The sequence below is a fragment of the Melospiza georgiana genome, chromosome W (genome assembly GCF_028018845.1).
Source record: "Melospiza georgiana isolate bMelGeo1 chromosome W, bMelGeo1.pri, whole genome shotgun sequence".
Taxonomy (NCBI): domain Eukaryota; kingdom Metazoa; phylum Chordata; class Aves; order Passeriformes; family Passerellidae; genus Melospiza; species Melospiza georgiana.
Window position 1 is genome coordinate 11,312,439 of NC_080464.1, and position 27,173 is coordinate 11,339,611.

Below are 27,173 nucleotides of genomic sequence, written 5' to 3' on the forward strand. Positions count from 1 at the left end.
TTGAACTAATCAATACTATTTCCTTTGTTTGCTTTAATACAGGTACCTTGATATCATGTACTGTTTTATGTTATGCTGTAATCTACTGGTAGTTCTTTAGTTTTAATCTGTGTAGTAAGTAATTCTGATTAAGAACTTTCACCCGTTACCTCTTGTCTGTTAATTAAATAATTCCTTTTTTATAAATAAATCTGATTTGCCATCATTTGAACACATCATTAGGCCAGAGTGATTCATTGAATTTAAACTCTTGCCAAATCTGAGGCTAAGGCAGGGCTTGTCTGAAGTTTCCACTCGTGCCATGACACATGGGAACAGGTCCTGCAGGCAAAAGAGGTCCGAGAGAGTTGGTTGGTATTCAAGGATCACTTCCTCCAGGCAAAGAAATAAGGGGCAAGAGACCTGCATGGATAAATAAAGAACTCCTGTCGTTACACAAGCGTAAGCAGGAAACACACAGGAGATGGAAGCAGGGACAGGTCACTTGGACTGAATATAGAGAGGTTGTCAGAGTAAGTAGAAATGAGACAAAGAAAGCAAATACCCATCTGGAATTAAATCTGGCCAATGATGTCAAGGACAGCAAGAAGGGCTGCTTCAAGTACATCATTAACAAAAGGCAAACAAATGACAATATGGACCTGTAACTAAATGGAGGCAGGACCCTGGTAACAGAGGATGCAGAGAAGGCAGAGTTACTGAATGCCTACTTTGCATCAGTCTTCACTGACAAGACCAGCCCTCAGGGATCTCTGTCCCAGGAGACCAGGGTAAAGGAATCTTGGAAGGAAGACTTCGCCTTGATCAAGGAGGATTGGGTCAGAGAACACCTAGGCAAACTTGACATCCATAAGTCCATGGGCCCTGACAGGATGCATCCAAGAGTGCTGAGCGAGCTGGTGGACATCATAGCTAGGCCACTCATGATTATCTTTGGAAGGTCATGGTGATCAGGAAAGGTGCCTAAGGACTGGAAGAAAGCAAATGTCACTCCAGTCTTCAAAAAGGGCAAGGAGGACTCAGGGAACTACCACCCAGTCAGCCTCACATCAATTCCTAGGAAGGTGATGAAGTGCCTCATTCTGGAGCCATCTCTCCAGATGGATGACAAGAAGGTGATCAGGAGTAGTCACCATGGACTCACTAAAGGGCAATCATGCTTGACCAACATGATTGCTTTCTACAATCAAACAATTGCCTGGATGGATGAGGGGAGAGCAGTGGGTATTGTCTACCTCAACTTCAGCCAGGTTTTTGACACTCTCTCACAGCACACTCGCAGGCAAATTTGGGAAGTATGGAGTGGATGAGTAGACACTGAGGTGGATTGAGAACTGTCTGAATAGGAGATTCCAGAGGTTTGTAATTGGTGGCACAGGGCCTAGTTGGAGGCCTGTCAATAGCCTCCAGGTAGAATAGGTTCAGTATAGGCCCATTATGGTTATTCATCAATGACTTGTGTTATAAATGATCAAATCGAGAGCCAAATTTATAAGAAAATTTAGCAATCATTTATTAGATTTTCAGCAAAACAGAGGTTCGATCAGAAAAAAAAACCACCACAGCCTCGGGCAGCGTCAAACCCGGGATCGGCACTGGGTGAACCGGGATCTGACCTCCAAAGTGTCAGTCTCCCCCTCAGTTCACCCCGACTGCTTCATGCAGTGAGCTTATATACAGTTTATTCTGCCTGAGGCAGAGATGCCTGAATGTTCCTTTGTGTCCCTTCACATGCAGAACTGGGGCCATACATGTACAGGGATAGACAAAAGTGATTCCAGGTGTCTAGATGTTTGTCAGAACACTTGGGAAGAGTCCGCATTCACATGTAGCAAGGTGGCGCCTCGGTGCTTGAGTGTAGTAGATGCAGTCTTCAAGGTGCGAGATCACTCCTACATTCCAGGGAAGTCATTGATCATTGCCCAGGAAGGTCCCATTCATACATTAACAGACTTGATATTATCTGAATGTTGTCCAGGAACTAACTGAATACAAATAAGACTCCTGCTCCCGGCTGGGGTGGTCAAAAGACATAGCTTGGATTTTACAATATTTTATACATAAACAGCATGAATTATCTCTACCATATACTACAATCCCTACCCATTTATTTCACCAATTTAATTCATGCTGATGAATTGCTAAAATTTTTAATTTCCTACATCTACCCATCACCATTAAGGGTTCCTCACAGAGTACTCCTTTACACTATTCGGTACTCCCCTTGTGAGATGCCCTGATACCCTACATCATTAATTTTCACATTTGTTTGTTTTTCAGATTTTGCCAATGCCTCTGCAGCATTGCTGGCATACTTCCTTTCTCCCAATCTCATGATCTTAGATGTGTTGCCTCCGGAAGCTCCTTCCGAATCCACTGGAACTATTGCAATCTGCATTCCCTGGACCATGGAGTGGATCAGTCTGATAAAGCATGGAATCAGACAAGGGAGGAATAGGATTCTGGCTACTGAACAGAGTACAAAAAAACATCACTTTGTTCCATCATGCCCCATCAAATAGTTTGTCCCACCAGGAAGACTGTAAGATTGAATTCTCTTTTTGAACAGGGACATGGGCCACTTTTTTGATTTCGGCCGCCAAACCTCTTATGGTGTCCCCATAATCATCGATCTCAATACAACATTCCGATTCATTGAACTTTCCACACACTCCCCCTTCCTCAGCCAGCAAATAGTCTAAAGCTATTCAATTTTGGTACACAAAGGCCCACACCTGGGTGTGCTGCTGACTCAGTAAATCCAGGGCTTCAGAGGTGTGATTTGACACAATTTCCACTACTCCCTGCAGCCTAATCAGTCTGTTCAGCAGATAAATCAGAGTCCTATACCCGTAGCTTCCATCCTGGGCCCACATGGCCGGCCCATAATAATCAATTATTCTTGCCACTGGCCATTCTTCCTCTCCCCAGGTTTGTTTAACACTTATCACTGGTATTATCTTTTTCAAGCTTCTTCTCTCCCTTCTCAGGGTCTCGTATAACAGAGCCCCCAACAGATTGCTTTTTGTCCTCAGGAGAGTACAGAAAACTGGTCAGATCATGCCTAAAGTGCATGATGCCTTCCACCTTGGGGGTAACTCACTGTATGCCTTCTTCCCACAGATCCAGCAAATTCCATCAGGGGCTTTCCACTTAATATTTATTTTCCCTGGGTCTCCCCAGTATTCCCTCATACCTTCCAGGGATTGGAAAGGGTTGGCTCCTGGATTTTTGACCCAGCACAATCTCATCCTTTTGTCCCACTCACAATTTGTCTTGTTCTTCTGGCTCCAGTACCCCAAAGGAGGGGCTGGGTGCTAGACCTTGCTTTTCGTGTCTGAGTTCACTGTCAGGGTAGATGCACACGGAGTGTATCCCACCATCTCAGTGTACTCTCTTCCTTCCCGACTGACACAGATTGTACCAATCACCCTTTGATCCAAAATCCACCCCTCAGGTCTCTGCACCAATTTTGAGACCCTCGGATTGTCCCACTTCAAGAGCTGTTCTGGAGTCAAACCTTCCCCTTTCCAAGGCCATTTTTTTGCAGATTTCAGCCCCCCACAAATCCACCAATTCAACAGACCCAATTCTGTTGCCATTTCTTGCATCAAATAAATGAACAGGTTCCTGTCTGGGGATGGTAATTCCCCATCAGCATATTGTTTTTGCAGTATTTCATACTGTTCGACCAATGTTTTCAATCGTTCCTGTTCAACTCTCTGCTTCCTCAATTCTGACTCCCTTCGCCTTAGTTCCTGAGTTATCTCTCTCATTCTTCTGTCAGGATCCTCATCATTTTTGTTTTTCGTGAAACAAACAACCCTATCGTATTTCAGGCACACTCTGTCATCATTTGCTGGTGCAAGGTCCAATATGAGTGGCTCCTTGTTCCAGGTAAATTTGTTGTCAAATTTTGCATTTTTCGCCATCTAGTACATTTTCCCATTCATCATGCATATTCCCAGCCTCGCATTGTCATAGCACAATGGATTCACCTGGTGATATGCAATAAAGATAAATTCTGTCTTGCCCCCGACCCACATGGTTCGGTTACATTGGTTACAAATGGGGATTGACATTGTTTGACATTGTTTCCACACTTCGTTTTCTCATTTGATGCTTGTGTTCATCTGACTGCCCGTTCCTTAACCCTGCCTCGGGATTGATACACCAAATCCTGGTTTCCAATTCGCACAATTTCACCCGAGTGCCATTCTTCCAACAGTACCTGCCAGGTTCCCTGAGACATTCCCTTGGGGCTTGGTATGCTGAGTGTCCCCCGTCCCCTGGAACCGGGACCACCTGAGCGCAATTTCCACACTTGTCTGCGGAGCTCTCACTTCTGCCTCTCGTCAGTATCTCAGTATGCAGGCTCTGCGTCCCGCACATGACTAGGCTCAGGCCAATCAAGATTCCCACCAGGCGTACTCCTCTGCCTTCTCCTCTGCCCCCTGGGATGCCACCAGCAGCGAAGAAGACCATCTTCATGGCAGCAGGAGTATTCTTCAGGGAACACACCCTCAGACCTAGCCGCATACCTCCTCTTAGAGGCGCCACTCTGATTGCATCGGAACTGCATGGTACCCTGATGGATTTCTGGCACTCCACATCCAAAATTTTTCTGCTTGAAATCTAAGCTTCCCATGCACCTTATTTTGAAAAATGGAAAACCACTCCTGTGAGTCCACTTCAATGATCCCCAAATTGGTGGCTAAGGTCAGGATATGGTCAGTCAGTTCAAGCTCTTCCTCCAAACACTGAGCAGACAGCCCCTTTGGCCTCTGTCCTCTTCAACAATGAATAGCAAAAAACCCTCTTCAACAATATTCATACTTAAAGTGTACAAACGGATAGCATACACAATCTGACAGTATACAACTTATCCGCTCGCTGTCGGTCATTTATAAGAACGTTGGAGTCTGATCTTCAAGTCTCTGGGTGAAGAAGTGACCCTCCACTCGGGTGCTTCCTCCTGCAGTTTGACTTTCTTCACTCTAGATGCGTGCGTCCAGCCTTTCTCCGCTGTCCAAATGGCCATGTCTGTTGTCAGGAGCACAAGAAAAGGACCTTCCCAGTGAGGAGAGAGCGACATCTCTTTCCACACTTTGACAAACACTTTGTCACCCAGTTAGATTTTGTGAATAGCGAACCCCAGAGGAGCACTCTGGGCCACTATTCCCTGTTTTCGGAGTTCCTGTAAATTCCTGTTGATTGCAACCAGATATGGTTGAATCTGACCATCCTCAAACCTGGGGTGTCCCACCGGCATTCCATGTCTATATGGCATTCCATACAGCATTTCGAACAATGAGAGCCCCGTCTCTGAGTGAGGCATGGTTCGGATATTAAGCAGTGCCAAAGCCAGGCACTTCAGCCAGGACATCTCTGTTTCTAAAATCAATTTAGATAACTGTGCCTTCAAGGTCTGATTCATTCTTTCCACTTGTCCTGAACTCTGGGGGTGTCACGGAGTGTGGTACTCCCATCGGATGCCCAGTGCATCAGCCATTTGCTTAATAACCTTTGATGTGAAATGTGTTCCTTGATCTGAATCAATGCAGTTCACTACCCCATAACGGGGTACAATTTCCTCTAACAATTTTCTGGCCACGGTCTGGGCTGTTGCCCGTGAGCTGGGAAAGGCTTCTACCCAGTTGTCCAGGTTTAGAGCAAATTTGGGGAAGAATCCCCCAAAGGAGCTCCGGTGGGAAAGGCAGATCCAATCGGCCCCTCCCCCCAACTGGTCCGGAAGGAAAAAATACCTCCTTGGAGAAAGGTGGAAAAAACCTGTTTATTAAACAATAAAACCAAAGCAATATCAAACAATGAGACCCCTTGCCACTCTAAAAGGGATGACGAACTGAGAAAAACCCCGTCCCCAGGTTGCAGCTCACTCAGTCTCTGATCAGTCCCTCCGGTGCTGGAATTGTCGCAGGCCAGGCCCGGCCCGGTGGGCCAGAGATGTGAGCTGCCGGTGCTCCCCTGGGTGTTCAGTCCAGAGCAGGTTTCAAGAGGTCCAAAGAAAAGGAAAAAAACAGTCCAGGGAACTTCTTTGTCTCAGCTAGCTAACACTAACTAAAAAGCCAAAGAAGAGCTCTGTCCCGCTGTCTGTCCGCAGACAACAACAGTCCAGGAGAAGGAATGTGGGGGAGTGAGAGCAGTGTCTGGAGGAAAAAAAACCTGCACTTCTCTCCCCCCTTTACTCTCTGCAATAAGTCTTAAAGGTGCAAAACTTATTATTCAGCATAAACAGAACATGACGATTGGGAATAAAAGCATCATACAGCCAACCCAGAACATCAGTGCGTCAATTTGTCCACAATCACCAGTACAAATTTGAACCTTCCCACTTTTGGCAATTCCGTGAAATCAACTTGTGTTCTTTCGACTCTGCAGGGCAGCCTGTTTGGCCCTTGATTTGTTTACCTTTTGACAAATCAAACACCCTTGTACCTCTTGTCTCGCCTATTCATAAATTCCCTTGCACCTGAAAAATTTCAGAAATTGCTCTGCCAGAGCTTGTGCCCCTCAATGCATTTTCTGGTGCAATTTCTGCAAAATCCTTCTGGTAAAACCTCTGAAAACTAATTCCCTCCCATCAGGTAACCTCAACTTACCTTTCTTCAATTTTCCTCCGATCTTTTCATAACATTTGATCTCTTTTTGGGAGAGCTGAGGAGGACCGTCAGGGGTTTCTTCCCTTTTGATCTCCGGGGTACTTACCATCATCAACACCGTGGTTTTGGCCTCCTGGTGTGCCAACTTTTTCCCCCTGGTCCAGAACTGAATGCCTGTCTGGTGTCCCTTCACATGGACCACCGCAATTTCCTCCGGCCCCCTTAGAGCTTCTAAAATTTGCCGGATTAACTCCCCATGCATCAGTCCCTTTCTTCTTGTGTTGATCAATCCTCTTTCCTCCCAAATTTTCCCAAACATGTGAACCACCCCAAAGGCATACATTGAATCTGTGAAAATCGTTCCCTTTTTCCCTTTCAGTCCCTTCAATGCTCTCAGAACTGCGTACAGTCCGCATGCTTGCGCTGACCAGCTCCCATTCAGGGGGCCTGCCTCAATCACCTTTCCTGTTCTCCCATCCACGACTGCGTATCCTGATTTCCTTTTCCCTTCAATCACTCTCCTTGACCCGCCCACAAACCACTTCTCTCCTTCATCCAATTCCTCTTCTTCCAAATCCTCCCTGATCTTGGTCTGCAACTCGACCACCTCCACGCAGTCATGAACCAACTCCTCTGCAGCTTCCCCAAAGAGAAACTGCGCAGGGTTCTACGCAGTCTTAGTTCTCAATTCCAAGTCCTGCGAGTGAATCAAAATGGCTTCATATTTTAGCAACCTTGCATCAGTGAACCATTTTTCCGCTTTCTGCTGTAGTATGCCCTGCACATTGTGCGGTGCGAATACTACCAGAGGCGCCCCAAAGGTTACCTTCTTTGCCTCCTCCACTAGCAAAGCCACAGCCACAGTTGCCTGCAGGCACGTGGGCCAACCCCTGACGACCGGGTCCAAAAGCCAGGACAAGTAATCCACAGGTTTCCTGACCCCCACCCAGTCCTGCGTCAACACCCTGTGTGCCGTAAGATTGCTGACGTCTACAAACAACTGAAAGGGTTTTCTCACGTCAGGGAGACTCAGCACTGGTGCTGCCGTGAGTGCCTCCTTGACTCCCCTGAATTCTTCTTCATCCTTCTGTGTCCATTTGATCCGGTCTGTGGTGAGTTTCTCATATAGAAATTTCACCTTTTCACTGTAACTCTCAATCCACTGCTGACAGTATCCCAACAACCCCAAAAGCTGTCTGACCTCCCTCTTTGTCTGCGGGGGTGGCAAGGCAATAATCCCTGCCACCCTTTCCAGATCCAGTTTCTTTTTGCTCTTGGTTAACCAATGTCCCAAGTACCTGACCTCGGGCTCTGTAAACTGCAATTTTGACTTTGAAACCTTCAACCCCCTTTCCCCCAAGAAATTAAAAAGTTCAATTGTGCTTGTCCTTACCGCTTCCTCCCTTTGACCAGTGACCAACAAATCATCTATGTACTGTAGAAGCTTTGTTCCTTCTGTTGGTACAAAATGACTTAAAACCTGTTCAAGTGCCTGTCCAAATAAGTTTGGAGAGTCCATGAAGCCCTAAGGCAACGAAGTCCACCTGAGCTTCTGTCTTCCCACTGAAACGCGAAATAATCACGACTGTCCTCAGTGAGAGGGCGGGTCCAGAAAGCATCTTTTAAGTCAATTACACTGTACCAAGTGTCCTCAGGAGAAATATTATTCAACAATGTGTAAGGATTAGAAACTGTGGGGAACAGAGTCTTAGTTCTCTGGTTCACCGTCCGCAAGTCCTGCACCAGCCTAAAGCTGCCGTCGGCTTTTCTCACCGCCAAAATTGGGGTGTTGTACCTTGACATGCAAGGCTCCAGTGTACCTTTCTTTATTAATTCATCAGTCACTGGTTTCAAGCCCCTCCTCCCTTCCATGGAGAGGGGATATTGTTTGACCCTTATCAGGTCATGTGGTCTTTCAATTTCAACCTGAATTTGTTCTATGTCCAGCCTCCCAGCTTCCCCTTGAACATACCACACCCTCGGGTCTGTCTTTTCCTCGTCTGAAACAGTGAGGCTATAGAGCCTCACCTTGAGCTGGGATCTTTCCACTGCTAACCCAATTCCCAGAGCAATCATCATGTCCCGCCCCAGCAAATTGAAGTCCGCGCCCTTTACCAACAATATATTTCCGTTGTGCTTTCTGTTTCCCGTGTCTATTTCTACATTTTTTATGATTGGAACCTCAAAAGGATACCCTTTTGCCCCAGTTACCATCATGGAGTCATTGCTCAGAGAGCATCCCTTTGGTAACTGTAGCACTGTTGTCCATTCTGCCCCTGAATCTACCAAAAACCACATTTCTTCTTTGTGGGGTCCCACTCTTAGTTTTATCAAGGGCTCCCTAAATGTTCCGGAACCCAGACTGAAAAGCCTCTGACACCCCTAATCCTCCTGAAACATTGCCTGGTCCTTGGTTTGTTGGGACAATTCCGTCCGATATGCCCCTTCTGTTTGCAGTAAAAGCACTCAAAATCCCATTTCTGTTCGCCCAAGCCCTTCCCCTGGGACGGACTCAGTTTCTTTGCCGGTGCCTTTTTCGCCGTGTCTTTCCCCTGCTCCTGCTTCTGTGCCTCCCTTACTGCCGCCACCAGAACCCTGGCTTGAATCCTCTGTTTTTCCTCATCCCATCTCATGTAGACTTTCTGGGCTTCCCGCAGCAGTTCCTGCAACCCCTGCTCTTGCCACCCATCTATTTTCTCTAGCTTTTTCCGAATATCTTCTCAAGACTTCGCCACAAACTGCGTTTTCAACAACACCATTCCCACCGGGGAATCAGGGTCTGTTCCTGAGTACATTCTCAGACCTTCCCAGAGCCTTTCTAATCTCCAATCACTCTGTGGGGGTTTCATCTTTCCCCTGACATTCTCTGAGTACCTTGCTCATGTTCTGCCCCTTTGGTACCGCCTCCCGGATCCCTTGAATGACCATATTTCTTAAATTTATCATTTTCTGCCTCCCCTCGTCTGTCTGGGCTTCCCAAGACGGCTTCTGGTTTAGCCACCTCTCATCGCCACTTCCCCTCCCCCCCCTCCCCCCCCCTCCTCCACCTCCCCTCCCCCCCCCCGTTAGGGTTCCTCATTTGTTTGACGCCTCTCCTGATGGGCCGGGGAAGGGCTGCCTCCAGGGACGGCCACCCGCCCCCTCCCTGGTTCTGGGAAGTGCCTGCGGCAGCGACTGCCCACGTGGGAACGGAGTCGCCGTTTGTTCATGTGGAAGGGAGGGTGCCCCAGCCCGCTCCGGTGGGGGGGGGGGAGATGGCGGTGTTGTGCCCTGATCCAGCAGGGAGCGCCACCCCGGGGGACAGTGCGGGCACCGGCCGTGCCTGAGGCGGTCCAGGCTGTGGTGGAAGAGCCAGGTAAGGAGGTGAGTGACTGCCCAGAGGTTTTCCCTTCTCCTCCCCCCCCCCCGCCACTCATCTGAGGGCTCGCACAGGACACAAACCCGCTCCAGCGCACCCCCATACCTCGGCACTCTCAACTTCCTCCCAATCCTGTGGGCGGCGATCAAAGCAAGTGATCACACCAGGACTCGCAAGTCCCAACAAGCGCTGAGAATTGGCCACATCACGTATTTTCCGATTTCTCTCCCTCCCCATTTTTCCATGCAAAAATGGACCATTTTTTCTTTGGGCTTCCCCACCCTGCTCGGGCTTTCATCCCGATGTTCTAGCATTCATCGCAGTGGACTATCTCTTGGGATTTCTGGTAGAATTTTCCCTGGGACCCTGGGGAGGTTTTTCCTGGGTTTTTCTCTGGAATCTGCTCTTTTCCAACCCCATTTTCTCAAGGATTGTTACGATTTTTCTTACCTTTCTCCTTTCACCGGGACGTCCGTTGCGGGTCCCATTTCTCTTTCCGATGTCGGATTTTCTGGCTTGCGAAAAGTTGCCAGCCTGAGCCAGTCGAACAGCGAACCGCTGTGCTGACTTTGTAGGCTGATTTTTACCTGTTTCTTCCGTTTTCAGAAGGCAGACATGTTCCTGGAATTTTCCAGGCTCGTCTCTCACCCCCTCCTGATCCCAACCATGACTGGTTTTCCCCCTAGACTCCCCCCGAGCCTCGGGTCTCATGTGTGTCCGGCAAAGCCTTCCGCTTCCCCTGTGACCAAGTCACGTCTCACAGACGTGTCCGGTCATGCTTCACTCAACCACATGATGCTCACGGTTCCTTTTCCCGTGTGGATTTCTTCATGCGTGTCAATTTTCCGAGTGAAAAAAAACCTCAGGTCTCGGAGATCTCTCTGGATCGTTCCGAGTTTCCTGAGAATTGGGCCCATTTTATGCCCCTTGGCTGTGGCTCTGATTGCAGTTCTTTGTGAATTTGATTGGTTTTTCAGGTTCCCAATTCTGCTCGGGCCGCCGAAATCAGCGGGGCACCTCCCGGGTGGGAAGGGGGTCCTAAACCCCAATATCAAATCACATTGGGGTCACCAAATTGTTAAAAATGATCAAATCGAGAGCCAAATTTATAAGAAAATTTAGCAATCATTTATTAGATTTTCAGCAAAACAGAGGTTCGATCAGAAAAAAAAACCACCACAGCCTCGGGCAGCGTCAAACCCGGGATTGGCACTGGGTGAACCGGGATCTGACCTCCAAAGTGTCAGTCTCCCCCTCAGTTCACCCCGACTGCTTCATGCAGCGAGCTTATATACAGTTTATTCTGCCTGAGGCAGAGATGCCTGAATGTTCCTTTGTGTCCCTTCACATGCAGAACTGGGGCCATACATGTACAGGGATAGACAAAAGTGATTCCAGGTGTCTAGATGTTTGTCAGAACACTTGGGAAGAGTCCGCATTCACATGTAGCAAGGTGGCGCCTCGGTGCTTGAGTGTAGTAGATGCAGTCTTCAAGGTGCGAGATCACTCCTACATTCCAGGGAAGTCATTGATCATTGCCCAGGAAGGTCCCATTCATACATTAACAGACTTGATATTATCTGAATGTTGTCCAGGAACTAACTGAATATAAATAAGACTCCTGCTCCCGGCTGGGGTGGTCAAAAGACATAGCTTGGATTTTACAATATTTTATACATAAACAGCATGAATTATCTCTACCATATACTACAACTTGGACAAAGAGGCAGATGCCTCCTCAGCAAGTTAGCTGACGACACAAAACTGGGAGGAGTGGCCAATACCCCAAAGGGCTGTGCAGCCCTTCAGAAGGACCTCAACAGGTTGGAGAGACAGGCAGAAAAGAACTCTGTCTGAAATTCAACAAATGCAAGTACAGAGTCCTATACCTGGGGGGAATCACCTCATGCAACAATACAGGCTATGAGATGGCCAGCTGGAAAGCAGCTCTGTGGAGAAAGACCTGGGGGTCCTGATGGACAATAAGCAGTCTATGAGTCAGCCGTGTGCCCTTGTGGCCAAGAAGGCCAATAGTATCCTGGTGTTCATTAGGAAGAACATTGCCAGCAGCTTTAGGGAGGTGATTTTGCCCCTCTACTCAGCCCTGGTGAGGCACATCTAGAGTTCTGTGTCCAGTTCTGGGCTCCTCAGTACAAGATAGACATCTCTTTTCCATGTTGAAAAAACTCAATTCTGTCAGCCTTTCCTCATCGGAAAAGTGCTGCATCCCTCTAATCAACTTGGTGGCCTTCCTCTGGATCCACTCCAATGGGTCAATGCCCTTACTGTGCTGGGGACTCCTGAGCTGGATGCAGCACTCCAGGTGGAGTCTCACCAGAATGGAGTAGAAGACGGGCAGAATCACCTCCCTTGCCCTGCTGGCCACACTGCTTTGGATGCAACCCAGGATACAATTGGCTTTCTGAGCTGCAAGTGCACATTGCTATCTCATGTCCAGCATCTCCTCCACCAGCATCCCCAAGTCCTTCTCAGCAGGGCTGCTTTTGATTTGTTCATCCCCAGCCTGTATTGATACTGGGGATTGCTCTGACCCAGGTGGAGTACCTTGCCCTTTAGTTTGACCAGCAGGTCCCTACTCAGCCATGCTGGTCTCTTGCCTTCCATGCTCAATTTCTTGCTCCTGGGGATTGCTGGCGCTTGTGCTCTATGGAAAACATGCTTAAAATCTGCCAGCTCTGTTCTACTCCCTTGACTCTGAGGGCAGTCTCCTAGGGGATCCTATTGACTACCTCCTTGAAGAGCTGGAAGTTTGTTTTCCTTTAAGTTCAGGGGCCTGACTTCACACCTAACCTGACCCATATCCCTCAGGACTGCAAACTCCACCAGTGCACAGTCACTGCAGCCCAGGTTCCCTCCAATCTTAATATCCCCAATTAGCTCACTTGCATTGATGATAAATGCATCCACTATCACATCCCCTCTGGTAGGACTGTCAATTACCTGGATCAGAAAGTTATCCTCTGCAAGAGCCATAATGAGGGATGCGGGACTCCTGGCGGCTCTTCAAAATGCAGTTTATTACATCCAAGACGTTACAGCAGTCCAAGATCATGGGCAACAGAGCCTGTGCCTACAGCTGTCAGCTCCAGCTGCAGGCAAGCCTGGAGACCCTTTAATTTTGGCTACAATGCATTATATACTTTTCTTTGCTGAGCATCTTAATACATAAGAACCAATCTAAACCTTAACTTTTATCTGTAGTCTATGTGGTAGATAGGGAAAAGGCGCTGCGGAAGATCACGTGATGTCACGGAAAGCCAGGACCCTTTGTTCCTCTAAGATAAAAGATTACCCTAGGAATGTGGCCCCACTAACAGTAGTGCCAGTAACTTTCCATTCCTTACCCAGTACTTTTCCATTCGTTACTAACCATAGATAAGAAGGACAAACCCCCTTTTGATGTAGAGGACCCCTTAGACTATAAGACCCCACGAGAAGAAGTAATAGACGCCTTTTGACCGTCCATCACATTGATGTCTGCGTGTGTCATTGGCCCGAGCAGCCCTGGAGAGTGGGCCGCCGTGCTGATCCTCAGAACCAGGTCGCCTGCCTTGCTCCAGAAGGCAGCAAGCCTATCATAACTACTATAATTACCACATTCATGTTACTATTCTCCAATCACTAAAAGTTAGTACATTACAGTTTAAGCTAGAACAGTTTTCTTTCAGTGGAAAATTCTGAGACCTTTTTTCTACTTGCAACATTGGCAGTCCTGTTTGCCTGTGGTATCTTTCTGCTTGGTAAAAATATCTTCTTGTTTGAGGTGGGTTTATCCTTTGCTCTAAGTCATAAAAACTCCCTTCTAACTAACATACCCTTTGCCTTCTTAGTTATCCAGTAAGACTGGCTCAGCAATTATTTTCTTCTATATCAAAACTTGCTTCCATGTCTATTCCTTCTTCAGATTCTACATTCAAAAATCTTTATGATGAGCATATGTATCTGTGAGACTTTCTTGTCATTCATACTTCCCAACAATCCTCCATGCATTCCAGGAGTCATTTGGATTGTCTACAGCTCACCATGCTACTTTTACAGCAGATGTCAGGGTGGCTGAAGTCCACCAGCAGGAAAAGAGCCTGTGAGCATGATGCCTCCTGTAGCTGGAACAAGAAGGCTTCATCAGCAGGTTCCCCTTGATTGGGCAGCCTGTAGTAAACACCAACCACAAGGTGCCCTTTGTTTCCTTGGTTTCTTATTTTGACCCACAGGCTTTCAACCCACAACTCTTCGCACTCGATCTACCTCTCGATGTAGAGGGCAATCCATGTGCCTCTCCTTCCTCTCTTGTCTCTTCTGAACAGCCTGTAGCTATAAATAGTCACACTCCAGTCATGGGATTCATCCCACCAAGTTTCAGTAATGGCAACAAGGTCATAACTTTCTAGCAACATAGTGGCTTCCAACTCCTCCTGTTTGTTGCCCATGCTGTATGCATTGGTGTAAAAGCACCTCAGTTGGGGTGTCAGCCATGTTGCCTTCCTAGAGGAACACCCTTTTATTTCTGTGAGATATTTCCCTGGTGTTTCCCTGTTGACTTCTGTTACCTCAGGAGTCCCTGGCTCATCTCTGTAAGACTTCAAGTGTACTTCAATGTGACCAGTACATTTCAGAGTTACCAGCAGAGGGCCCTCACTAGCACCCTGTTCCTCAAACCTTTGCTTCTCATCCCACAGCTTGCCAGAGACAAGCCTCATATTTTCCCACTCCCCTATCACATCTAGTTTAAAGCCCTGCCAATAACCCCCACTAGTTTCTGGGCAAAGACTCTCCTCCCTCACTAAGAATGGTGAATCCCATCTGATGCCAGCATGCCCAGTGTTGTGTAGGCCATTCCATTGTCAAAAACCCCAAAATCTTGGTAGTGACACCAGCTGCAGAGCCATGTATTAATAGACAGCCCATCTGTTTCTTCCACCGTTGCTGCCTTCAACTGGAAGTATATAGAGAAATATACATTGTGCCCCAGGTTCCCTTACCAACCATCCCAAGGCCCTGAAATCCTTTTTGATTGCCCTCAGACTATGTGCTGCCACTTCATCCCCCTCTTCATGGAAGATCACTAATGGGTAGTAGATACAATATTATATTATGTCCTTCAGGGGTGTGTATTAGGACCAGTGACATTAATGACCTAGACAGAGTGCACCCTCAGCAAATTTGCAGATGACATCAAGTTATGTGGTGTGGTTGACATACCTGAAGGACAGGATGCCATCCAGAGGGATCTGGACAAGCTCAAGAAGTGGCCCATGGAATTCTCATGAGGTTTAACAAGATCAATTGCAAGATGCTGCACCTGGGTCAGAGCAACCCCCAGTATCAATACAAGCTGGGGGATGAACAAATCAAAAGCAGCCCTGCTGAGAAGGACTTGAGGATGCTGGTGGAGGAGATGCTGGACATGAGCTGGCAATATGCGCTTGTTGCCAAGAAAGCCAATTGTATCCTGGGTTGCATCCAAAGCAGTGTGGCCAGCAGGGCAAGGGAGGTGATTCTGCCCATCTTCTACTCCATTCTGGTAAGACTCCACCTGGAGTGCTGCATCCAGCTCAGGAGTCCCCAGCGCAGTAAGGGCATTGACCCATTGGAGTGGATCCAGAGGAAGGCCACCAAGTTGATTAGAGGGATGCAGCACTTTTCCTATGAGGAAAGGCTGAGAGAACTGAGTTTGTTCAGACTGAAAAGAAGACTTTGGCATGACCTAATTATGGCCTTCCAGTACCTGAAGGGAGTCTACAAGTAAGATGGAGACGGACTTTTAACAAGAGCATGTAGTGACAGGACAAGGGGGAATGGTTTCAAACTAAAAGAGAATAGGTATAGATTTGATATAAAGAATTTTTTTTTTACTTTGATGATGGTAAGGCATTGGAACTGGTTGCCCAGAGAAGTTGTGGATGCCCCATCCCTGGAAATGTTCAAGGCCAGGTTGGATAGAGCTCTAAGCAACCTGGTGTAGTACAAGGTGTCCCTATTCTTGGTAGGGGGACTTGTAACTAGAGGATCTTTAAGGTCCCTTCCAACTCAGACCATTCTATTGATTCTATAAAAGCTCAAATACATAAAAGATGGAGCTTCCCTCCACAGACAGAATCTGTGTAGCATGCCATGAGAGAAACACATCTGAAGTCCATCTGTTTCTGCATGATCACAGGGTTCCCACCATCTGAAAGGACATATGATTTGCTCTTTTTATTTTGTCTTAGTAAAATGGCTATTTCATTAATCCATTTGTTGTTGGGCCTTTCCTATTGAGATACAGAAAGAACACACGAATATGTACATGAACTGACCTTTTAAAAATCACTTTTAGTCATATTAGACCTGCAGTGCGGTACAGTATGTGAGATGCTTTCACAGCCGGATGCTGCTTGAATTTAAAAATATGTTTTCCATAGTAAAACTCAAACTCATTAAATCATTTATCTGTCTTTTCTGTATTCCATTCACTTGCAACAATCTGGCTGCTAACATCTTGTTTCTGCCTGAATTCCACCAATATTCAGTCCAGCCACCTTTTTTCTTAATTTAATATTTTCTAGCTAAATGGGAATCTGATTTCCTAAAATAAATATTCCAGATGGCCCTACAATTATAAAAAGCTGGCTTCATATACTGAAACTATATAACCAAATTTAAAATAAAGCTTTCTTGTACTATTTAAGTGTTCCTAGCCTTTGTAGATCACAAGATCAGGTAATAGAAATACAAAACTAATAGAATTATCACTGAATTCCTAATTATTCTCCATTTCTCTTGAGACTGTTTTAGAGAGTTTGCAAATGAATCAATAAACTTGCTTATGACACTGATAGAATGTAAGTTCAAATATATGCAAATATAAATTTGATAAGAACAAAGGTAATGGGCACATGTATACACTTATCTATATAAAGCAGCCCAGAACTAAATGCTATGAACTTTATTTCAAAATAATTACACCAGGGTACAAACAAAGATAAGATTAGGAATGTATTCAAAGCAGACTGTCAACTGACTTGCTAATAGGAAAAGCATTAGCATTGAGAAGAAATATTTAAAACCATGTTTTGTAATGTTTAGAATATGTACTGTGACATCGCCTTTCTTGAATAGTACATGCTTCTATACCTGTAATTGTGACAGTAACTATAATTCATGTGCGGAAAAAAAAGGTTGTAGAAAACCAACATCAAAGCAGTGACTGATCAAGGATCAAAAATAAGTATCATTGACTGATTACTTATCAAAACTTTCATACATCTCTCCAAAACATCCAGTAATGTTAAATCTTACCCTAGTGAAATGCCAGGACTGATCCCATATGTCTGTTTCTCATCTTCTTTTTTAATAATAAAACAAGTCTTTTAATAAATAACAATACCCTCCAGCTTGCAATATGATTGGAATTATCAGTCTTCATATTTGTAAAAAAGGACTGAAACAACTACAAATGTTTTTACAGTAGAAAACAAGTCTTTAACTTGCCCAGTGTTTTTAGACACACACCAAGTTGAATATTATTACATAACAAGACATGCTCTATTACCATCAGCAGAACAAGTTATTAAGTAGTCAGTACTGCCACACTATGCGGTGACAGTACATATTACAGACAAATACGTGTCGCAGACATTTCTTCACAGAAATCCTTTCTTTCGGATTTCTGTGTCTTCTGGAGGCCAGAGGCCTCGGAAGACAAGGTAAACAATTATTATCAGCTGCTGTGGAATGTAATGGGACGCACCTTGATTGGCTCATTTTCTTTGTTTATAATTAAGGGCCAATCACAAAGTGTAAGCCAGGGACTCAGTCCTTGGACACAACTTTGTTGTAGATTCTTTGTATCGATTCCTAGCCTAGCCTAGCTGCTCTGCAAACCTCTCTCTTATTCTATTAGCATAGTAATAATGTATTATATATAATATCTTAATAAATAAGCCTTCTGATTCAAGAAACAAGATTCACCGTCTCTCTCTCACCAGCTGCGACCCACTCAGGCGCAATAAAATCTGGTGACTCGACGTGTCAGAGCAGAAATTAATTTGATAAGACCAGAGGAGCAAAATTGCTGCACTGGGTAAAATCCTGTATGTGTAGCATTTGATGGTTGCTTTGAAGTGACCACAAAAGTGGATTCAAGCCAGGAACTGAAGAACTGAAGATCCTGATTTGGACAGAGTTCACAGCCAAGGCTGACCACAACAGAACCTTCTGGAAAACCATCAGGAAAGATGATGGAAAAGAGCAGCAGACCTTGTGGAGCTGGCCAGAGCAAGCTGGACTCTTTCAAAAGGTACTGTTCAATTTTCTATCCCTGATGAACCAGCCCTTCGTAGCTTGTGGCTGTTCGTATGGCAGACACATGCCTTGCCAGAAGAGATTCAATTCTCCCCTTCAGAGGAGAAGCTTATTGCCCTCTGGAAACACTGGTGTAGGGAAGATGGTTTCCTTTTGTCAGAAACAGATATCTATGAGTTCTTTAGATGGGCAAAGCTTTTTGGGTTCTTTACTGATGTCCTGTACGCTTTAGATGATTTTGTCTGGGAGTGCATGGACTCAATTATCCAGTGCGTCTACAGTCAGGGACGCGTGTTGCCTTCTACCTACCCAGCATTTATAAAGCTTTTCCCAGTTTTGAGACGCAGAGCAGCTCTTTTCCAATGGATCTCTAACTGTTATGGACAAGCTCCATTTCCACCGCCTTTGGCAGAAGACGCAGTGGGGGAGGACATTCTGCTTCCCACCCCCTCTGCTTCGCGGCGGGGGGGGCTGAAACTTCGCAGGGTGAATAAGTTTTTTTTACTCTTTCTCCGGAGCATGCTCAGATGGAGTTTTCTCCTCCCCCCCCTTCTCCCCTGCCGGGGGGATGGGAGTGGCCGCTCAAGCCACAGCCGGCCTCTCAGACTCCGCCTTCAGACATGGGGGCGGCACCGGTCTCTGAGGCTTCCTCCACGCCCCTGCCAGAGCCATCACTCCAGGAGATCCCGTCTCCGCCTCTCCAAGCTGTCCTGCCCGCGGTTTCACCGGCCTCCTCACCCCCGCAAGAGCCTGTGTCGGAGAAGGCAGAAGAGACAGCACTTCCGGCGATTGACCTGTTGCTAAGCAACAGCAATGCTCCGCCGCTTCTCCCGGCTCCGCCGCTTCTCCCGGCTCCGCTGCGCCTCCGCAGCGGACCCCGGAGTCAGCGGCGGGGGACGGCGCCGGCCCCATGCCGTGCCTGCCGCCGCTTTCAGGGCCGGGGGATGCGGCAGCGGCGTGTTCCTGCGCGTCCCCGCCGCCTCAAGCCGAGACAGTCCCAGAGTCAGCGGCAGAAAACGGTGCTGAACTCGCGGGACCCTCAGAGCAGCCCGCGTCTGATCTTACGATCAGCGTGATTCCCTCCCCAGTTCCGGCTTCCCCCTCCACTGCTTCCACCGGACGTCCCAGCATCTTTGCCGTTGTCAGAGACTGCCATGGCACCGGCGGCTTGTTCAAGCTCGGGCCGTCCCGGGCCGGCTGCCCCAGCAGCCGCCCTGGCGGGGGGTCTCTCCTTCAGTGGAGCGGGGGCTGCCCGCCAGCTGACTCTTGCGGCAGTCCAGCTGCCAATTTTTAAGATCAGCAGTGGTTTGGGGGGTGGTGTTTCGGTTGCTGTCCCATGGAGGCTGTCATCTCTGCCGCCTCTCTTGTACCCTAGTAGCGAGGGGCAGGTGGGTTCTGCCGAGAGCCCTGCCTTTGGTCCCCAGCCCGGTGGGGGTGGTGCCGTGTTGCTGTGGGAAACAAACATTCCCAGACCCGAGATGAAGATTCTCGGGGCAGCTTCTATTTCCTCACTGCAGGCATGCCTCAGTGGTATTGGGGAAAGGAAGCGTCTCACTACCCGGTTTGGCTTGGGCCGTTGGGCTCAGGAAGTTCCTGGGCTGGCCCCACTGCGTGGCCTCCTGATGTTTTTGGGTACTCTGGTTTCTCCTACCGGTCCTGGTCCCCCTTTGTGAGCCAGTTTTGGGGTTCCTGGTCCAGCATGGGCCAGGGCCCTCAGGGCCTTTCCTTCTCTGGCACTGCTCTGCTGCTGCTCTTTTGCTTTTCGATCAAAAAAAAAAAAAATTAAAAATTAAATAAAAAAGATTGAAAATCGCGGGCAGCAGCTCTGAAGCGCTGAAGCACTGAAGGGCCAGAAAAGGACATTCTAAAAATTGTTCAAATTGTTTTAAATTGTTTAAAATTGTGTTATGCTGTTTCAGGACAAAAAGGACTCTCAGATGTCCAAAAGAAACAACTTCAGCTGATGGACTGTTCCTGAAACTCAGCTGCATGGATTTGAATTTTCCTTGCATTGTTTCTTGCAATTTTCTTATATTGTAGGATTGTTTTAGTGATTTATTAGTCTTCTATATTTTATAGGTGAAGAAGTTTCCTGTTCATTCCACATCAGCATTTTTCTTTTAATTTATACAATTTAGAAAGGTGAGATGTCGCAGACATTTCTTCACAGAAATCCTTTCTTTCGGATTTCTGTGTCTTCTGGAGGCCAGAGGCCTCGGAAGACAAGGTAAACAATTATTATCAGCTGCTGTGGAATGTAATGGGACGCACCTTGATTGGCTCATTTTCTTTGTTTATAATTAAGGGCCAATCACAAAGTGTAAGCCAGGGACTCAGTCCTTGGACACAACTTTGTTGTAGATTCTTTCTATTGATTCCTAGCCTAGCCTAGCTGCTCTGCAAACCTCTCTCTTATTCTATTAGTATAGCAATAATGTATTATATATAATATCTTAATAAATAAGCCTTCTGATTCAAGAAACAAGATTCACCGTCTCTCTCTCACCAGCTGTGACCCACTCAGGCGCAGTAATAAATATGTATTTAGTAATCAAACTTAACTAAAGCTAGAGTCGCACAAGAAAAAATTCTGTACATCACTGGCAAAAGCTTAAGACATTTAAATTTAACTTTTCTACCAAATAAGCTTCTCAAAGTGACATTGCTTTGGTATGTAATTCTTACTAGTTCCATTTTAAAAATATATATCATCAAGAGTGTAATAAAGTGTTTACTGCTCAGATGACAACACACAAATTTGGTGAGAAAAATCCCCAATTTTAATTTACGACTAAATTTAAATGAGACTCATCTACCCTTAAGAGAAGTCACATATCACTTTAATTTCCCTAATAAGCAAGATAATTTCTTCTACTTCCAGTTCAAAAAGAAATGCTACACTACAAAACAGTTTTACAGTAATATTCAAGCAGTAGCTAAATTTGTTAACAACAGTAGAACAAATTTTGTACAAAAGTTTTACTCAGCTGTTTTTCCTTTTATAGTATGCCACTTTTCTTGCAAATTATTTCAAGTTCATAAATGACAGTATATTGCAGAAGATAATAGGACTTCAATTAAATAGGTGATCATTAAATCAAATAAAGAATGATCGACAAAGACTAGCAATACTCTTACTATCCAAAGGAACATATTACTTACTGAATTTTCCAGAAAGTATATCTTCAGAAGGCTGAACAATGGCTAAGATTTACAATGTTAAATTGCTTAAGCTTAAAATCAGAATTTTAATTGCATTTCATATTTACTTAAAGACATGGAAATTACCTTTTACAGCATAAAAAGGTTTTCCTCCTCACAAAAGCACACCCCTTTAAGTCTAAGAAGAAAAGAGTCTATGCAGACATATTAGAAGGGAATAAAAAGGCAGTTACTAGCAAAGAAGTCTTCGCTATTGTCATCTGGCATGACTTCTACTGGCTTTGGGCCACTGGCGTTTGTGCTGTGGTCTTTTGTAGGAATACTTGCTGGCTCTGCAGATGAAGGACTTGACTGTTAAGAAAAAAGGGAAATAGCAGAGAACTAGTTGTCACATATCAATATATAAGTGTTGCAGTAAACATTCTTTCATTGCAAAGAAACAAGCAAGATGTACAGAAAGGAAGCCCAGTCAGCTATTTCCATTTCCTAGAATAAGAACGAAGAAAGTTTACAAACTAGTCAGCAGTTCTTTTTCTTTGTCATGAAAAAAAAACCAAAAAACAAACAAACCCCAAACCACTTCCTCAAGTTTCATTTACATTTAAAACTGTTACAGAAATATCTAGAATAAGCTTGATAGCATTCTGAATGTAGTTTGATTATAAAGGTCTTTTTGGAAAGGCTTATATCTAGATTTTGTGTAGTAATTTCTTCTATGCAGAAAAAAGTCTCCAAGTCCTTCTTACCAGTTTTTCAGAGATTAAGTGAACAAGTTAGCTTCATTCAAGCAATAGACAGCTCCTTGCAGCCATAGGAAATCTCAAAGTTTCATTTTTACTGTTCATAATATACATGAAATTTATATTTTGTTGGAACAAAGGTAAGTTAACAAAATTTCCTCTTATAAAACAAATGTTAACACTGAAGTTATATGGAAGAAGTATTAGCAGTTTTGCAGCTTTCCCACAGATTAACTTAGCCAAATTGCAGGTATGTTCCAGACATCTTTTATGAAAAATCCTTTCCTTAGGATTTTTCATCCTGAGAAGCTGAGAGGCCTCAGAAACAAAATGTAAACAATGATTATCTGCTGCTGTGGAATGCAACAGGTGGATTTTTGATTGGCCCATGTTGGTTGTTTCTAATTAATGGCCAATCCACAAACCTTTGTTATCATTCTTTCCTATTCTATTCTTAGCTAGCCTTCTGATGAAATCCTTTCTTCTATTCTTTTAGTATAGTTTTAATGTAATATATATAATAAAATAATAAATCAAGCCTTCTGAAACATGGAGTCAAATCCTCATCTCTTCCCTCAACCTGAGACCCCTGTGAACACCGTCACATAGGTAAAAACAAAACAGCATGTCTTCTGTCAGGGGCAAAAAGAATGAAAAAAAAAAAAAAAAAAGGGGGGGGGGAGGAAGAGAGGAAAAGGGGAGGGGAGGGAGGGGAGGGGGGGAGGGAGGGGGGCAAGAACAGAAATTAATAATGCAAAAAGCAAGGTAACAGCTCCAAGATTAAAACAGTTAGAAACTCTCTTAAAGCGCTATAATCTTCACATAAATTGGATTTGGACCTCACTGTAACCTGTCATACTCTCCTCTTAGTTAATCAGCAAGCAAACATATGATCAGGATTAAGTCAGCTCTGTTTTCATTTTAATAGAGCTGCCATTGCCATTTACAAACAGGTACTTTATTATAGGACTATAGCAACACTCAAATGTATAAGTTTAATTAGACCCATACCATGTCAAATCATTCTTCTCTGGACTAAGTGCCCTGTACACTTAAACAATCTCGCTTTAAGATAGGGAGAAGTTCAAACTCAGTCTTCATGGCCTCTTCCTTCCAAATTGGCTACAAATTCACAAGAGGAGGATTCTTTCCTAGGCACTCTATTTGATTAAAAGTAAAAACATGCTTTGTCTTCAAAGTGCCTCTTGAAGCAAGGAAGCTACTCTCCACTACTTAACTACTTTCTTCCAAATAAACTGACCACAGAAGCAACGCAGCACAACAGAGCTGTCAACCAAACCACTCAATATGAAGTGCATTTCTTCACTTTTTTCTCCAGCTATAGAAGTTTTCAGTAACTATTTTTAATCATTAAGATGAGGACTTTTCATTGTTAGACTGCAGATTAGGCATTAATTCTATCACATATCTTAGGAGTTTAGTCAATAAAGAAATTATTTATGTTTTATTGGTTTTTCTGAAAGTACAAAACAAGATTCCAATAATACACCCTGCACCACACACAGATGTGCATAAGTCCTATTAAAACAGTTCTTGACAACTGCAGGTGAAAAAATCACATAATTTGTTATTCCTTTACAGTATTTTTCCTCAATTTTTCTGTAGCATTGCACAAATTATCTACAAAAAAAAAAATCCCAACATTTTTAAACTACTTCACAGAATGCAAGTGCCTTTAAAAAACATAGTTAAGAGCCTCTTTCTTTACTTACTGATGTGACCAACAAGAGAGCAAAATAGAAATACACAGTGATCTTATCATAAGGGGCAGGAAACTCTTCAGGAAGAGGAACACAGACAATTCTCTTTTAAAATAGTTAACTATGTACAGGGGAAACAAATATTTTCCATAAGAACCTAGTTGGGGTGAAACATGGCTACACCTTAGAAAAAAGTTCCCATGATAATGAAGATATAAGCATTTTTCAGAACTAGACAGTATTTACATATACAGTTGTAATGGACTTTATTAGACTCCTAACATAGAAAGCAAGAGTGATCTATAGATGCATTCACGAGACATTTTTAGGTCTTTCAGACTCTTGATTTCTTTGAACAATTATAGGTGTGATATTTGGAGAAAGACTTTCCTGTGGTTTGGTTTTGTTTTTTGCTCTTTTTTTGACAGAAAAAAAGACTTGAGGGGAGCAACTGAGTCCACGTGGGGCTGAGGGCCCCAGAGGGCCCCTGGTGAGGCAACTCTCCCCACCAAATGACACAGGCCGAGGAGCCGCTGCTCCCAGAGGGCAACAGCTAGAGGCCGAGATGGGGTAGGAAGAGACCTCCGGTAATTGGAGAGAGCCCCCTTGGCACTGGCACCATCACACTCTACCACAGGGGTCTGGGCAATGACTGAGCCCCGCAGTAACAGACTGCACCAGGGAAGGAGGGAGGGAAGCTGCAGGACGGGCGGGCTCTCACCTCCAAAGTGGACACGGGGCTAGCAAAGACATTCTTGCCATCTTCCACCTCCTCAAATTCGGTGGGACGTACAGCCGCCAATAACAGAAACACTCTCTCCACCACCATCTTCCCCTTCAGTCTGGGTCATCAATCCCAAACTCCTGCTCTCACGTGACACCTTGACCCCTGCCTCCTCGCAACATGTGATTGAAAAAGCTATAGGAAGGGAAGGAGAGGGGGAAAGGGTAGTAGGTGTGTTTATATCGTCGCAGCTCCTTGTCTTTCCAGCTGCATTAGGGGGAGTGTTGCTGCGATTGGACTGGAATGGTTCTAGCCTCTCGCATTGCTGGGGTTGTGTGTATTCGCCTTCCTTCCTCCTCCGTGTTCTCTCCTCATAGGGCAAGATGGGAATGGTGAGCTAGGGGGAGAGGAAGAGGGGTGTGAGTGCCTGTGCCTGTGCTCGCTGAAGTCTGCCACCTCTGGAGCCTGCAGGCTCCATCGCAGGGAGGTTGCACACTGACATAACAATTTTTCGACCTTGCTAGAGGTGGGCTCTGTGGAAGCACTGGGATGGCTGTATACCTGCCTAGGCCTGACTGGGATTAATTTACCTGGTATGAGTAAACCTGTAGATGTAAATTCCTGCATTAGGTTACAGCATTACCAGTACAGCACTGCAAGCAACTTGCCCAGCTTTTGGTTTCCTTCCCCTTCAGTTATAAATACATATTATGTTGTTGGCTTTTTGCAAATATTAGGATGAATGTTATATGCATAATGTTAAAATAACTTTGCTTTTATTTCTGCTATTAACAAAAACTTAGACATAGTAGTAGTGGTAGCTGATATAGTTGTGAGTGAACTGTCTGTTTGATCAGGATAACATCCAGTGAACATGTAATGAGGACACCCACGACAGATATGCCAACTATCAGCACTCACCATCTGAAGAAAGTGTGGACCAAGGCCCAAACTTGAAGTGATAAGGAGAAGGAGCCAAAACCACAGCCAAGAAACACGCATGCTCTAAAAAGGCGGACCCAAGGAAGTGCCATGTAAAATAGTTCCTAGAAAATGTAAACTAGTTTATGGATATGCATAAGGGTCTATGAATATGCAACGGACTGATGTAATGGAAAAGGTATTTAAGGGGTATCCCCGAAGGTGAAGGTGTGCTCTTCAAGGCCGTAATCTTTGCTTTACTGTCTTTGTCTCCTATTGTCCTTTATTAAACTGTTTAAATTTTCACAGGAGAGTGAATGTGTTTTTCACACCTTCCTACAAAAGGAGACAGCTGTAGGTGCACCATGTTAGGGCATCTAGAAAAAGTGAGAAGCTAGATGTTTGCTGGTAGCTGGGATTTGAAATTGTTATTGTGAAAAAAATAGTTTAATAAGACTAGTAATTTTAGTCTAGATCCAACAAAGCTTTTTTTCCCCATAAAATGCAAAGTCTGTGTTCCAAAATATTTGTAATTTAAGAATCTCATGTCACAAAAATTTTGTAACTGCCCGTGCCAACTGAGGAGAGAGGCTAGGACACAAAGTATGGAATTATAAGGGTAATTATTTTATTCATGTGCATGAGGTATCCCATTCAAACTGGTGTCATGGTTTGACACTGGTCAAACACCAGGCACCCATTAAAGTCACTTGCTCACCCTCCCCTGCCACATCTGAACAGAGGAGAGAAAAATTTAATGAAGGTTTCATTAGTTGAGATAAGGACCAGGAGAAAAACACTACAAGGGCAAAATCAACTCAGCTTAGAGGTACAAAGTGAATTTATTACTAACAAAATCATAGGAGGATACTGAGAAGTAAAATAAGCCCTTAAAAACACCTTTTCTTCCCTCAACCCCTCCTTCCTACCCACCAACAGCACAGGGGACAAGGTGTGGGGTATTTGGTCAGTTCATGACCTGAGGTTTTCCACTTGGCTAAGCAAGAGAAGTCCTTCCCCTGTTACACTGTGGGGTCCCTTCCCACAGGAGACAGTTATCCATGAACTTATCCAACATAGTTCCAATCTCACAAGCAGCAGTCCTCCCAAAACTGCTGCAACGTGAGTCCCTCCCACAGGCAAATAGTCCTGCCAAAACTGCTACAGTGTGGTAGTGTGGGTCACTCTTCCATGGGGTGCAGTCCTCCAAGGACAGGCTACTTCAGCCTGGAAGCAAGGGCCCTCTCTCTCTCTCTCCCAGGTCTCCAATTGGCCCAGGCTTGGCCAGCAGCATGTCCATCTTCAGAGCCATCAGGGATTGGCTCTGCCAGACATGAAAGCTTCTAGCAGCTTCTCAGAGAAGCTGCCTCTGTGCCCCCACACACAAACTATAAACCCATCTATGCAAATCCAACACAGCTGGGCAGCCCAATGTGTTTTACACCAGGCTCTTATATGTTTCAATCATCAAGGTACAATATGATTTGACCAATTACTACTTAACTCATACTGCTGTTTTGCAAAGCAAATATAATTCTATAGCATGTTGTCCTGGTTTAGGGAAAATTTGGTAGAGAATTTCCAAAGGAGGGCCCCTCCAGAAAGCAAACCCACAGGGCCCCT

At 45.1% G+C, this 27,173-nt stretch overlaps 1 pseudogene; it reads right to left on the reverse strand.

Annotated features, from left to right (window-relative positions):
• The window catches only part of LOC131095419 (sorting nexin-2-like), a 201,180-nt pseudogene extending 176,446 nt beyond the window's left edge, over positions 1 to 24,734 (reverse strand).
• Positions 24,735 to 27,173: the final 2,439 nt, after the last annotated feature.